The sequence below is a fragment of the Fistularia commersonii genome, chromosome 4 (genome assembly GCF_037954325.1).
Source record: "Fistularia commersonii isolate RoL2024-O1a breed Wild chromosome 4, RoL_Fcom_v1.0, whole genome shotgun sequence".
NCBI classification, from domain to species: Eukaryota; Metazoa; Chordata; class Actinopteri; order Syngnathiformes; family Fistulariidae; genus Fistularia; species Fistularia commersonii.
This window is the reverse complement of record NC_141287.1, coordinates 6654647-6669780: the sequence shown is the minus strand read 5'-3', so window position 1 is coordinate 6669780 and position 15134 is coordinate 6654647. Positions and strand designations below refer to the sequence as shown.

Below are 15134 nucleotides of genomic sequence, written 5' to 3'. Positions count from 1 at the left end.
GAGATACACAGATGGTGCGAGCAAACTGTCAGACAATATAAAATACAACATAAGCTGCACGGATATACTAGGACGACTCCATAATTCATGCTCGACATTGTGTAGGATAAGAATATTTCAGATTAGCACTTTGTTTTTGACTGTGCGGAGCTTACAGGAATAACTGTGTCTTTTTTTTTATGCTGGAAATATGCAGGAAAATATCAGTGCAGAGACAGGAAGTGCCTTGCTTGGAGAAATGGACTTCATACATCTGGGTGTCATGAAAAGAATGACCGCTGCAGACTCTATCTTGGTCTAATTATGTCTGATTCCAGCCAGGCCTAATGACTTCTCATCCTCTCCTTGGCTTTAACCTTGACACCAGATGTAAGACCGCTTGTTTAGTCATTAGCTCTTGTTCCCAGTAGAAAGTATATATTGTTAGGCACTGACCCGTCACCCGAGCACAGGGAGACTCAGCGGTCGAGAACATAAGTGGCGAGGAAACCCTTTTGTTCGAATCAGAAAGAAACTCCGCTATGATTTCCCTGAAAGCCCCGGCTGCCATCTTTAGTTTGCACATATAAGTATATAAGTAATCGAGTTACTCCTCCGTCCACGCCTCAGTCTGGCACTGATGAATGAACACGGTGGTGAACCACATCCCTCTCTACTGTCACCCATTTATCTCCGAGCAGAAGGATAAAATTAAGCATTTCCACATCGTATGTCCTGGCAGGATAAAAATAAAGGGATTCGATGTGATGTATTCATCAAAGCACATTCACCAGAGGGGAGCTGCACGTACTTGTTCTGTACAGTTCACACCGAGATGAATCCCAGAACTAATGATTATACATTAAAACACAGCCCTGCCATTTATCCTGTTTGACAATGGTGACAAAACCCGAGGTCTATAATGCTTCAGAAGATCCCCTCACTTTGTGCTTGTTATAACTTCAATATTATGAAATTATGAAAATAATATTATGAAATAAGGGAAAGGGTTGGATTCCTACTGGAAGAATTTGCTCCGTTCGGATCGGCTAATCTTCACTCCGATGATAAGCAAATTAAATGTGTTTTATTTTTTTTGTTTTGCATTAAGACTCTGTTTATTTATTGAAATTATGTTTTTTTCATTCCAGTTGAATTGATATTTAACTTATAGTACTGTGGGGAAACTTTTGCTATTTCACGTTAATTCTGTTTCAAAAGAAATTCACACCAAGCAAAGTGAATGGGAATTTCATGACTTAATAACACATCAATTACCATTACACATCACACACCATTACTTACCATTCACTGTGCTGAGCAGATGTAACACACATACAGACACGAGACACACACACATACCAAGCACTCCATATTGGGACTCAAACTGTCAGACATAGGCTACACATGCATCTTTAGGATGGAAAGGTGTAGACATATAGATGCTTTTGCATCCAAATGTCTTTCCACTCGCCATTCTCTTCAATGGCCTCCTCACTTCAATTTTACTGATCTCTGGTAATTTGTGATCTACAATAGTCACCTCTTGTACCCTTCCTCTCTTTCACTTTCCTCATTCATGAGCTCCTCAAAGTACTCTTTCCATCTTCCCGTCACCCTTTTAGCATCTGTCAATACATTTCCCTCTCTATCCTTAATCACCTGGACCTGCTGTACATCCTTTCCATCGCTAGCCCTCTGTTTCCCCAACTTGTATAGCTCATTCTCTCCCTCCCTACTGTCCAACCGAGCATACAAGTCATCATACGCCCTTTGCTTTGCCTTTGTTACTTCTATCCTTACCTTACGCTGAATCTCCCAGTACTCCTGTCTGTTCTCTTCAGTGTCCAACTTCTACTTGCTTTCTCTGTATATACTCCTGTACTTCCTCATTCCACCACCGAGTCTCCTTATCCATTTTCTTTCCAGATGATGCATCAAGCAGTCTCCTACCTGTCTCCCTGATAACATTAGCTTTTAGTTGTATTAGGAGAAGTTCTGGTATGAGTTAGATGAAATGATGCAGAATTTGCCCAGAGATGAGAGAGTGGTAACTGGTTTGAACTTCTATGGACATGTTGGTGCAGGCAGTAGAGGTAATGAAGAATTGATGGGCAGATTTGGTATCCAGGATAGGAACACGGAGGGGCAGGTTGCGGTAGACTTTGCAAAAAGGATGGAAATGGCTGTTGTGAATACTATTTAAGACAGGAACATAGGATAACTTATAAGAGCACACAAGTAGACTACATCCTGTATAGACGAGGTAACCCGAAGGAGATCGGTGACTGCAAAGTAGTGGTAGGTGAGAGTCTAGCCAAAAAGCATAGGATGGCGGTTTGTAGGATGACTCTGGGGACAAGGAAGATCAAGAGAACGAAGGCAAAAAGGATGAATGTTGTATGGTTTTCAAGGACGAGTTGAAAAGGCTCTGGTTGGGTTGGGAGAGCTTCCAGACGATTGGACAACGACAGCTAATGTGAACGTGATTGACGAAAAGACAGGAGGCAGAGCTGGAGGTCGCAGAGATGAAGATGTTGAGGTTCTCTTTGTGAGTGTGAGGATTGATAGGTTCAGGAATGAGTCCATCAGAGGGACAGGACATGTTAGATGTTTTGGAGAGAAGGTCAGAGAAGCCGGACTGAGATGGTTCGTGAATAGATTGGTAGACGGATGCTGGAATTGGAGCTGCCAGGCAGGAGGTCAAGAGGAAGACCAAAGAGAAGATTTATTGATAGCATCGTGGTGTGAGAGAGGAGGATACAGAGAATAGGGTTAAATGGAGAAGGTTGATTTGCTGTGCCGAAAGGAAAAGAAGAAGCCAAATCTGCATTTTTTCTCACCACTATCATTATGAAACTAAGCTGAATCTGTTTTAGCCAAACTGAATTTCTGCCCCTGTTACATCTTACAGACCTTGTTATTTGTTGAATCATATCTTAAATCAAACCATTCCAGCTGATAATTACAGTCCTTATAGATTATTCATAAGTATGGTAGTTACTGTATGACAGACCAAAGCTGCGCTAATACAATTTGGTCATTTATTTAAACAGAATGCTTGAGCTCATATTGAAACAGAATAGAATTCATGCAAGTCCTTCTATGAGTTGACACAGACAAGGGTCATAGCACATCTTTCTTTAAAAAAAAAGATGACAAAAGAAGAAGAAAAAATGAGAAAAAACACTCTAAAATGTAAAAACTTAATTTCCGAGCTTTCAGTGTTTTGAAATGTAGTCATTTTCATTTTCGTGACTACGCTGAAAATATGGTTCGATACCGGCTGACTGAAAACCAACTGATACAAAATGGTGAGGGGGGTAAAGGGAAAATATCATGTCAAATCCTTGCATTTCTAAGAGATCATATTTTATGAGACATTAATTTCATTGTATCCATAATGTGTCTTTTTTTCTTTGGTGTATAAGAGATTATTATTTTGTTCATTATTTAGTTCAACACCATGCAATGATCATTATGGCATAATTAGCTCTCTGCTACATTACTCTTGCCGTTTTATCCCCTAGACAAAATTTAACTGACAGCGGAGCTGAGTGCGGAGGGGCGAAGCTGCATCCAGGATGACTGTTGAGGGATCCTGCTGTAATAGAAGTGCCCCCAATAGGCACAATTGAGGTTTCATGGAGATTTTGGAGTGCAGGAACACATACACTATCAAAACCATAACTCGAAAAAGTGCCATCATGGCTTGCGTCTTGTGTCATGACTGAGGTATACGGAGGGATTAGGATTATAATGACTGATGATGCTTCCGTAAGAGTAAGAAGATGCTTTATGTACAATATCACACAAATAAGCGTTCCTTGAGGACAATCCTCACGCTGCCTCCTATTTTTATTCATTTTCTTGTGCACAATGGGATTTATCGTAAGTCCGTTAGAAGCAGCAGTTTATCAAATAACTGCTGTTTATGTCAAGTATGGAGGCCTGTGTTCTGTGTGCTGGGAGAGAGATGACAGAGCAGGATATATTACACACTGTACAAGTCAAATAGCTGGCCAATTTCTTCTCTACTTCAAATTCACTTATCAGAATAACAGCTTCAGACAAATGTTTACATTACGAGCCATTCTTTTGTTCTCAAACCATATTTAACCCATTTCTTTTCAAGCGGAAGCTCTGATATTGAATTCATCACAAGGTAAACTACCTTCACGGTTCTGTGACTTGCTTCAATTGGGCAACTCATTCTAGCTTGTCGTCACCAGGTGAAAACATACGGGAGGATGGCTGCACATTCACATGCAGCGTTACCGCTCACGAGCCTACTGTGGAACTGGATTAATTGTTTATTATTGCTGCTTATATAAAACCTATTAATCCATGGAAAAAAAAAAAAGGTCAACCTCCAGAAAGATGAGCTGCATTCCAAATACTAAGATGGGCTCATATGTATAATGGTCACGTCGCTTTTGTGTGCCGGCACCGGGGGCTTCAGCAGACCTGTCTGATTATCAAGCCCAGAGGAGAAAGAGGAGACAAGGACTGGATGAGGATTTACTGGTAAACAACAGGATGAAAGATCTGAATACACATGACATCAAATGTACTGTGTATGGAAAGAGACGTGAAAGCATCAATATTTTAGGGAGACTCAGGAGAGGAAGCTCAGCTTAGCTTGAAAAAAAAAAAAATGCCCAACTCAGTTCTCAAGTCAATATAAAATAAAAAAAAAGGCAGGAAAAAATAAGCTAAATGCCATTTAAATGGGCAGAAGTCACAGCCGCCAAGGAAACACCGTGAAAAAAGATGTAGACAATAATGTACAACCTCGTTTAAACAAGTATAATCCGGTATGTGGTGGCTCTTAAAGATGGGAGTATAATCACTGAAAGTTGACAGGGAACGAATAGGGAAATAATAATAATAATAAGACACAAGAATAAGTTCAAAGAAATCAACATGAACAATTTCTGTTAAGAAAGAGGAAACGAACACAATAACATGACACAAAACACAAACTCTAGACGAACAGACGTACCAGAAGTGCGAGAATGATAGCGGTCAGGAGTATGAAGACTGTGACGGCTGCTTTATGATGAACATGAAACTGCATTTGTGAGTGTCTCTGAATAAAGAACAGGGGATAAAAGCCCAAGTCGGATCAAGGCCGCTTCCGAGCTGAAGCTCAAAGTCACGGTGTCAAAAGAATGATTCTTGACTTCGCTTGTCATCTTCAAACAGGTGTTGATCTGTTGTCATTCTTGCCAATGTTAAATTAAATTTCACGTCCGACTTTCCGACTGCACCTCTGGTTCTATCCTTTTTCAATTGTTACTGCAATGTAATTATGTATACTGCAACAAATCCAAGCAAAGTACTTTGCAAGTGAGTTAAGTTTCTTTCAGGATAGCAGAGGGAAAGCGGCTTTTCACAAAGTGCTGTAAAACCTGTTGTAGGATATAACAAATTAAATATAATGAGATACTGTTCGGGGACCTTAGTGCTTCTTTTGACTTGTAAGCTTTTATCACGTGCAAAAGTAAATTCTCAAAGAAAGGATTCAACTTTTCTATTTTAGAGGAAAATATTGACCTTAGTGCTGACAATTCATTGTTTTCCTGCTCATCTTGAAAACACTTATATAAAGAGGTTTTAAGTCTAAATACAAAACATTGAAAGTGGAAAAAAAAAAAATTAAAGAAGTAAACGTATTGCCAAAAGAATTATCAATCAGACCATGCCATTTGTGAAGTCATTACACACAGGATCTAAATTGCATTGTCCCACACTGTACATAATGTATGAAAAATATTACAATCAGTTAACTAATAACATAAAGGAAATAAAGGAAAAAGTGAAAAAGGTTAAACTGTGTTATTGGTTTAGTCTGTATTGCTATTGATAGAATATGCAGGAAAAAAAAAAAGTTTACTTCTGGAACTAGAGTGTCACTTCTGGAATCAGGATCTGTCATTAAATGTGCTTCATTCTGTCTCTGCAGTGATGGCAATTAAAAAGCAAAAAAAATGCACAATATCACAAAAAATAAAAAAAATAAATAGTGTCTTGGAGAGGGTGAATTATATTTATATTTCTATATGTTTTTTTTTGTATATATATATATATATATGTATATAAAATCTGGCATTGGGAAGCCATCAAAACACCTTGAGATTTGTGCTCAAACATATTTTTCTTCATATTGAAATGTATATCAATACGTTAAAACTCTGGTCAAATATTGGAGAATCTGAATCTTGCAAACGTTCTGTATATTGTCATCGCTCTGCTACACATACACATGCCTGGCAATAAAAGCGCAACGTAGCATCTTGAAGTTGCCCTTACATCAATTTATCGCATCGAATGTTTGCATGGTTTCGATTTACTTATGTTCATGCATAAACATGCCATTGTGATTTTTTTTCCTTTTTCCAAAGTCACAGTGAGCAAAACACTTGTGTACTGAATATTTTATACCAAGAGGGTCACAAAGAGCTTTAACACTTGAAGGTGTTTGGCCTCCAGAAGCACTTGAGTGTTCGATAATGTTACTCTAAAGGGAAATAAAATTGGCTGCTTCTTGAGTTTATCCTACATGCTCATACACACACAATCTCATAGGGTGCAAAAATCAACAACGTACAAACAGTGGTTTAAAACACTTTCCTGTTCTATAAAACAAGTATATTACACACACTCGTATCATCAACCCAATCATTGAATTGAGAAAAATGACTGCTACTGTTGTAGTAACACATTCCATTATTGTGGCACATCTTGTGTTTATTTACTTGCCATTTACTTTTGTTTACACCACCACACAAGAAATAATAATGAGGTCAAACCTAGGCACAATGAAGTATAAAGTGTAGAAAACTGAAAACAACTGATAATTACTCTTGTTGCTTTATTACCATGCTGCATTTGGCACGGTAAGTTGGTATGGATTTCCATTAATCTCCGAAACTAACAAAACAATAATTACATTAGACAGGATCTGCCCTGTATCTGCAAACATCTGTCTTGTACAACCTTGTGCTTAAACAACTTACACTTTACCTCGGCTGCAGAGGCAAAACTGTAATATGATGTTACATCACACTCTTGTACAAAAACATGTTAATAATAGAAGACATGCACATATACAGTATCACCGGGAGAGGATGCCTTCACGCACATAGTAAATAGAAAAAAGCAAGCGACACCAACACAAGACACATGCATCATCTTGGAAATACCCCTTCTGTGTATTATTGATTTTCTGCATGCCAAAGTTCGGTTACTGAGTGAGCGGTTCCAAACTCCGAGACACGTGTAAGAGAAGAGTTCTTCGATACAAATCAAACATGCATAAACAATTTCAAGAAGTCAACCAATTAATATGTATTTTCAGATGTGTCTCTGTGGGACTACTGAATTTTTTGCTTGTCCACAGAGAAGATATCTGGAAAGACATTTTGACTTGCATTCTATAATTAATTGTACAAAAGAAAACACAAGGTAAAAAATTACTCCACGATCCTGGAATCCCCAAAACTTTATTGGGACGGTAATTTGAATTCCAGTACATGATCACAGATAGTATTTGAATTCATCCCACACATTGGCCAGTCCATTCTCTGAGATTGGTGCAGATTAGCATTCCCACTCTTTGTAATCTGCTATAGATATTAATTTTACCAGAATGATCCATTGGAGCTCACATAATAAAGTGAAAGTTTGATGAGTGGCCAGCAGATGTGCAGGCTATATTCTGTATTACCGGAATAAAAATTGAGCCCCACATAATCATTGTACCATCATTATCAAGAAACCTTTGTAATATCTTCATAGTTATTTGCCATTTTCACATAAATCCATAAGTCTTTTGCATTGAAAATCAAATTCACCAAGATACCAACTGACAGGATTTTGCTTGTATTTCAAGCAGACTTAAAATTGTGCCCCACTTAATCGTTGCACTATCATCATCAAGAACCTTTGTAATATTATCATAGTTATTCACCATTTTCACATAAATCCATAAGTCTTTTGCATTGAAAATCAAATTCACCAAGATACCAACTGAAAGGATTTTGCTTGTATTTCAAGCAGAATTAAAATTGCGCCCAACTTAATCGTTGCACTATCATCATCAAGAACCTTTGTAATATTTTCATAGTTATTCGCCATTTTCACATAAATCCATAAGTCTTTTGCATTGAAAATCAAATTCACCAAGATACCAACTGACAGGATTTTGCTTGCATTTCAAGCAGCTTTGGTTCGGCGCTTCCTTTCTGGCAGAATGGTTGACTCCACCGTCTTTCCAGCTGTAGCCGTGCCACAATTTATCCTCTGAGAATGTCAGACTGTCAGGGAATTCCTCATGTACATCCCAATACAGAGCCTGCATCAAAGATTGCAGGCTGCATGATTTTTAAACACCAAGTGTCAAGAAATGATCTCTGTAAACAAATCCCTCAACCTAACGAATAATCAGTAATAATCAGTAAAGAATTAAAGTGGGCATGATCAAGACGGATCTGGATATTGGAAATCTGGTGACTACAGGTCTTTTTTACCCTTCTGACAATCCTGAAAAGCTTTATGGATTTGTTCACAGTAATGACTTCTGCTGCCATCAACTAAACAGCCTGAATGATCTGAAACAGCCCAATTGATCTTCTATCCTCTTACTGCAGCATTTCAGCTTTAATTTTGCCACTACATTTTTAATCTATCGTATGCATTTACCATCAGTAAGATGTGGGTAAAGGCTAGAAATTATTGAAAAAAAAGCTTTGAAAAGAAAAATAAGCATGTGGATGGCGGTAAGTCTTTGTTTAGTTTCGCTGAATTATTCAGTGTTCATGTTTCCAATTCATAAGTTTGCCAAGACTAATTTTGAGCTCTGTGGACCAATATAGCCAGTACAACTTTTGAGGTGATTTGGTTTTATATTGTCTTACATAATGCTTGAAAATCCAGATTATGTATTATTACGTCAGTGAATCATAACCTTGGTTTCCATTTCATAATTTTATAATCCACAGTGACCTCTGCCATGCTTCTTAGAAACACTGCTGGGCTCAAGTTTTCATAAAATAACATCATTAAATCCAACAGACAAGTACTGTATATTGTGCAACATCATTAGTTCTGTTAAATAATGGGTTTTTATTTAGAGGGCTAGAAGGTTTCAAACTGCTGCGGATGAAACCAGATGCTTTCAAAAAATGCAGAGTTTGCAAAATTTAAATCTTGAAACATTTCTCAAAGAAAATTTAGGGCAGTTGGCCTCTCTGGAGTTGATTTACTGCTTTCCCTAGAAGCTAATTCCAGAATATATGATTTCGTCATTACCAAAGGGACTCCGGAAGATGAATCCTGTGAATTTGATGATCCCCTGACATCTTTATTTCTTGTGGCATCAAAAAGTTACTTCTTTAAATCACTAAAACTTAGCAGTAACTTGACATACAGTAAGATCCAAACGTTATGATCGCATCTCTTTGAGGGCATAAAAACTTTATGTAATTATTGCGAATAGTGTAGTATTTTTATGGTCGTATAACTTGATGTTTACAGACATACCACAATTTAACATTGCATAAACAACACGCAAAGCAGGTGAACATCCATAAATATAAGGGGTCCATTAACAGAAATAAAGTAAATCAATGGCAGTTTTTTTGTTACGTAAAGAAGTGAGAAAAAGTGCAACCATACAGAGTGTTTGTTGTACAATTAGAGGAAAAAACCAAGTAGTCACACGAATATGTTAAAAGGGATGAAATATATCTTTCTGTCAATGATGTCAGGATGAGGATGGGCTGTGATTCCCATTGATGTTAAATGTTATTTATTTGAATTTATGTAAATTTAATAGACATAATTGTTAATAGGTGCCAGTTTGTTTTTCTTTTTACAATTCATGATTTATCGGTCATTTAGTAAACTAGGGGAGTTGTTTGTTGTCAAAGCAACTGTTTCATATTTTAATTTGTATTAGTGTAGTTTGTTAAATCAAGGGCAAGCACATAAAAGCACACACTTTTACATAACACTAAGCACAAATTAAGACCCCTAATGCAATAAAAGATGAAATCGCTCATGTGCTCCGCAATTAATCTGGTAATAACACAAAGAGATGTCAAATCAAGTAGGATGCAATGACAGGGAAATGGATGATGAACATTTCCCTCTTCCTTAAGTCCTCTCAGTTCAGCGCAGTGTTAAATGTTTGTCACCGACAAGTGAACGTACAAGGAAAGGACATGCGCTTCCTCTTTAAAAAAAACTGGGACACCATTCCTGAGGGTGTAAACAACACAAACAGACTCGAGACAGAAACACACCGTGAGGAAATAGCTCCCTACCTGCAGACACCTCTTGTTGCATCTTTATTGCAGCACTGACAGTGACTCTCCTGTACAATGACCTATATATACACTCTGTGTATGTGTGTGACATATTATCAGATCTGATTGTCAGTGAGAACATCGCAGGATGTTGGCTTGCCTGACAAGAGATGACTGGAAATCTGAGAAAAATCTGTCTGCCCTGACACCAATTTATGGATCAACACTTGCACACAAATGCACAATCCCACACACACACACACACACACACACACACATACACATACACACACACACACGTCTGCATTTTTGAAATGACAGGCTCTCTTTTTTTTTCGTCCTCAGTCAGACTTATTTAGTTTTCATGTTTTATTCAAACACTATGAATAAACACTGAATCTTCTTATTTCTCTGACATGGGTAAATAGACCAGTTGATTTTTGAATATATTAAACTGTCTTTATTTTAAAAGTAGGATTTTTTTTTTCCATTGCTGCTGAATACACTCCTGTTTCTTAAACCCATACTTGAGTCACATCTATTCATTTTGATATCAGGTCAACTCTAATTTTTTCAGTACACCTTGATAATACAATAACCTTTTCAATACTTTAATTCAGGTACATTATTATTGTTATTATGTTTTTACTGTTATTATTATTATTACTACTACTAGTAGTAGTAGTAGTATTGTTATCATTATATTTCTGTTTAGACGCAATAGGGGCTCTTGGGATGGAATGCAATAAAATATTTTGTTTTGTAATATATTCACTTTATATTTTCTGAGCAATCACTGATCATCCGATAGACCAGTTTTCATTTCCATTGAGTCAATCAAAAAGACTGGGATGTTTTTCCCCAATAGAAAAGCCTGCCAAATAAAAAAAAAGTGATGTCTTTCAACCCTTTGCAGCATAAATCTACTGTCACTGATGAAGAATGTGTGTTTGTTGAGTACCGTAACTTGATATAATTTCAAAATGTATTATTAGGGCAAGTGGAAAAAAATTGTAAATAACCTAAAATCTAAACAAAAAATAGTCTGTTTAGATCTATAAGAGGGTTTTTGATGATCCAAAAAATCCGAGACTAAGTTCTCCTAATTTAAAAGGGCTTCCTCAAGGCAGTGTCAGATATTTATATGGTGCCTCTTCAGGTTACAGGTCTCAAAAGCCCATTTCTGACACTGACGCGCTCACCTACTCACATGCTCTCTGCAGACGTTTCTGCCAACTTGCTAACTCTTTTATTTCATTCACAGATGGAGAAAAAAAGCATCATCAATTACAGGTTTGTCTGTTTTTCTCAGTAACACCAGCACAGGGGATTGAACCGTTTTGCCACAGATTACCCGGCCATCTCTGAAATATCTGAGCCCCACCTGCCCTCTCGGTGGAAAATCCCCGTTTCTGTTTATATGCAATATTCCTTTTTGATGCAGAAGTCTGGATTCAGTCAAAGACCCGGCATTAGCGTAGGTTTTATTTTTATAACTCAAAATAAATCCCTTCCTGTCATGTGACCATGACCTTCATTTCGGATGGAATATAAGGTCGCTTTCTAATAGGTATTTCACCACATCATTTTTCACTGAGCTCTCCTAACAGCATATACCAGCCCTATTTATTTTACCATCAGAAAAGAGCACTCTGTAAAGACAGACCACTTACAGAATCTAAAATAGTAAAATCGCACTTAATCGCACAGGTGGTGGCAGCAAATTAATCTGTCTGCGGATTCCATGATTAAAATTTACGACCACTTATAGGTGCCTCATTTGGCAACTCAGAGGACAATTTTGTTCTCATCTGTTTCTTTGTGTTTCCTTTCAAACTGTTTTATTTAGCCACATAATGTGATATAAAAGGAAATGAAAGAAAAATACTTCATACATAAATACACACAAAAATATATCTATGTATTTATTTTTAACAAATGAAGATGAAATGTCAGTGTGACGCTCTGCCCTCCATTTATAATAAATCCTTTAGTGAATCTCACTGGCTTTCGAGGAATAGTAAGGCCCACTATGTATCACTAAGCTTCTCCAAACCACTTCCTGAAACATGCAGCTTTTAAACTGTCTGTCATTGGTCAGGCCTTATCATGGAGATCAATTCAAAATCAGTGTCGTGCTTTTTGAACTGCATGGTCTGGCGTGAGTTTCTGAGTGATTTCCATCCTATTACTGCTTTGTGGGTAGGAGGGCCCCTGAGGACTACTTGTTGCTTTACATGCCTCTAGTCGGCTCACTTACAGATTATACTGTGGCACAGTACACTTTGTATTTGCATGGTGCTTGACATTCGCACAATAGGAAAGCAATTAGGACAGAACTGGGGTCATTAATACTGTAAACAGGCTGGATGTGTTTGCTCTGAGAGTAATGTGGAACTGCAGTCAAATTACATTTCCATTTCTACATTGTAGGAATCCAAGAGTAAATTCTGGGGAAAACCCTTTCAATCTCTGCTTAGGTTCTGTTTCCCCTGTGGTATGAACACAAATTGCCATAAGGGAAAGTATTTTCTCAAGACCTGCTTTACATTTGCAATCTTTCAAAGATTAGATTGGACAAAATAGAAAAAAGGTTTAACTTGCAATGGTGGCAGACCAATACAACCAATAGGGGATTCAAATTATTTACTACATGAAATGTACTGCCAAAGCTGGCAGCCAAAGGCTAAACAATGATTTAATATTAAACCTATCCATCTATTATCTACTGCTTATTGCCTTCTTATCTACTCATGGTTGCAGGGATGCTGCAGTTGTCATTGGGCGAGAGGGGGGATCACCCGAGACCGGTCGGTCGCAGGGCAGCATAAAGAGACAAACAACCACTCGCTTTCTCATTCATACAACTGGAACAATTTTCCAAGTTTTACAATTAACCTGCTGAACATTTTTGGATTGTGGGGGGAAACAGAAGAATCCAATGCAGAAATGGGAACATGCAAACTCCAAACAGAAAGGCCCTGAAAGGAATGGCACCAGGGTCCTTCCTTCAGTGAGGTATAATAATAATAACAATAATAATATTTATCCTTTATTATTCCCTTGCGGGGAAATTTGTTCTCTGCAATTAACCCATCATGGATGAACCATAAGCAATCCATCAGCACCAGGGGAGCTAAGCTCTATCCACTGTGCTAAAACCAAATCAACTTTGAACAAATATGTTCATCTGTTCTTACTGTCATTGTCTCTCCTATTTATCCATTCTCTTGGAAAGAGTATTTCCATGCCCAGCAGATGCAGCTGGCTTTTTTCTGTGGTAGCTTTATACAATGGAAAAGTCAAACCAGATTAAATTACATCATACACGTGCACATCTTCTTTTTCTTCTTCTGGTGCGGGTGTGTGATAGGAAAGCAGAGATTGAAAGCGTCTTTTTGAGTTGTTTGGCCAACCTTTCCACTCACCTTTTCCCGTATATGTACTTGTTTTATTTTCTGTGTTTTTTCTTTTCATGTTAATTTCTTTACTGCTTTGTACAATTGTTTGGTCCGGGAGGTGTGATCACACACCTGCCCGGTGGTGCTGGCGAACTGGTTACATGGCGTCCTCCAAGCACCCCACCCCCGTCTCTCCGCCACGGATAATGCTGCCCGACAGCATGATGTCCATAGAGGGAATACTGCTTGCGGTCAGCAAGAAGGTAGGACACGAAAATCTGACGTGCACGTCCAGAATGAACTGAGCTATGGCTGCCTTCCTGAAGTCGGAAGTGCTCGTCCACCAGCTGAATGGTAGCAGTGGTCATTGGCGATACCTTTGTGCACGTGTCCCCCTTGTCCGCACCCTCAATGCGGATCACGTCTCCAGTGTGCCGCTGTTCATTCCAAACAGTTGGAAAGCGTATTGAAAAGGTTTGGAAAGTTCGCCGATGGCTTTAAAACTGTGAGCCTGGGGTGCAAACTTCCCATCCTAGGCTGCTTCCCTGCCGCTTACCATCCTAGGCTGAAGCATGTTCAGTCCCTGAGGAGGCAGGTCTTTATATTTATAAACCCTGGAAGTCTCATTCCAGGTGACGTACGGAGATGCTTCATATATGGTTCTCTCGATGCATCAGCTGCAGCCCCTGCGGGGGCGGCGATGTTGGTGCTGCTGGTGGTGTTGGTGTTGGTGGCGACTGCTGCACCTGCCGATGTATCGGCGCCCCCTGCGGCTGCGTTCGCCAGTGGCGTGGGTCAAGTGCCTGTCAATTTGGACTCAGTGCAGAGAGAGCACCTACTGTGGTCCCCTGTTCTCATCGTGGAGTGGGCCGCAGCTGGAACCTCCATGACGACAGCAGGGTCAGTTTGAGTTCCCCAGCTTTTTGGGTCACGCACATGATGACACCATTGCGCATACAGGTGAGCGGGGAAGCCAGTGCGGTGAGGGCGAAGACATGGAATGTGAGCAGGTTGCGGCAGGAATAATCTGCAGGAAGATCTTATCTCCTTAGAAGATATCAATGACTTCTTAGAGAGTACCTTCTAGGCTCTATCCTCATAGGATAGGCTCTTGAATCAATGGCGGGAGAGATAGAAACAAGAGAGCACCGATATCTGTTTCCAAAAGCTAGATGTGCTCTTCTTGGAGGAGAAGCACACAGTTCAAAAGGACGAGGTGGACTGGCGTTTATGATGGGATGGACCCAGTTACCTCACCAATGGAACCACCAAGAGTGAAGGTGAAGCGATCCTCTTCAAGGCCTCAGCCAATGCAACTTTTCTGTCTTCTGCTAGGGCAGTGAAGGGCAGCATGCTGATTGTGAGGGGAGAGGTAGCAGAGTCTGTTTTTTGCCTGGTTAACATATGTGCTCCAACGAGCGGCACAGAGAGTGTGAACATG

At 39.0% G+C, this 15134-nt stretch overlaps 1 protein-coding gene across 4 annotated transcripts in view; it reads right to left on the bottom strand.

The window, feature by feature from the left end:
• Window positions 1-15134, bottom strand: part of fgf14 (fibroblast growth factor 14) — a 114214-nt gene that overhangs the window by 3720 nt on the left and 95360 nt on the right. The window lies entirely within an intron of this gene.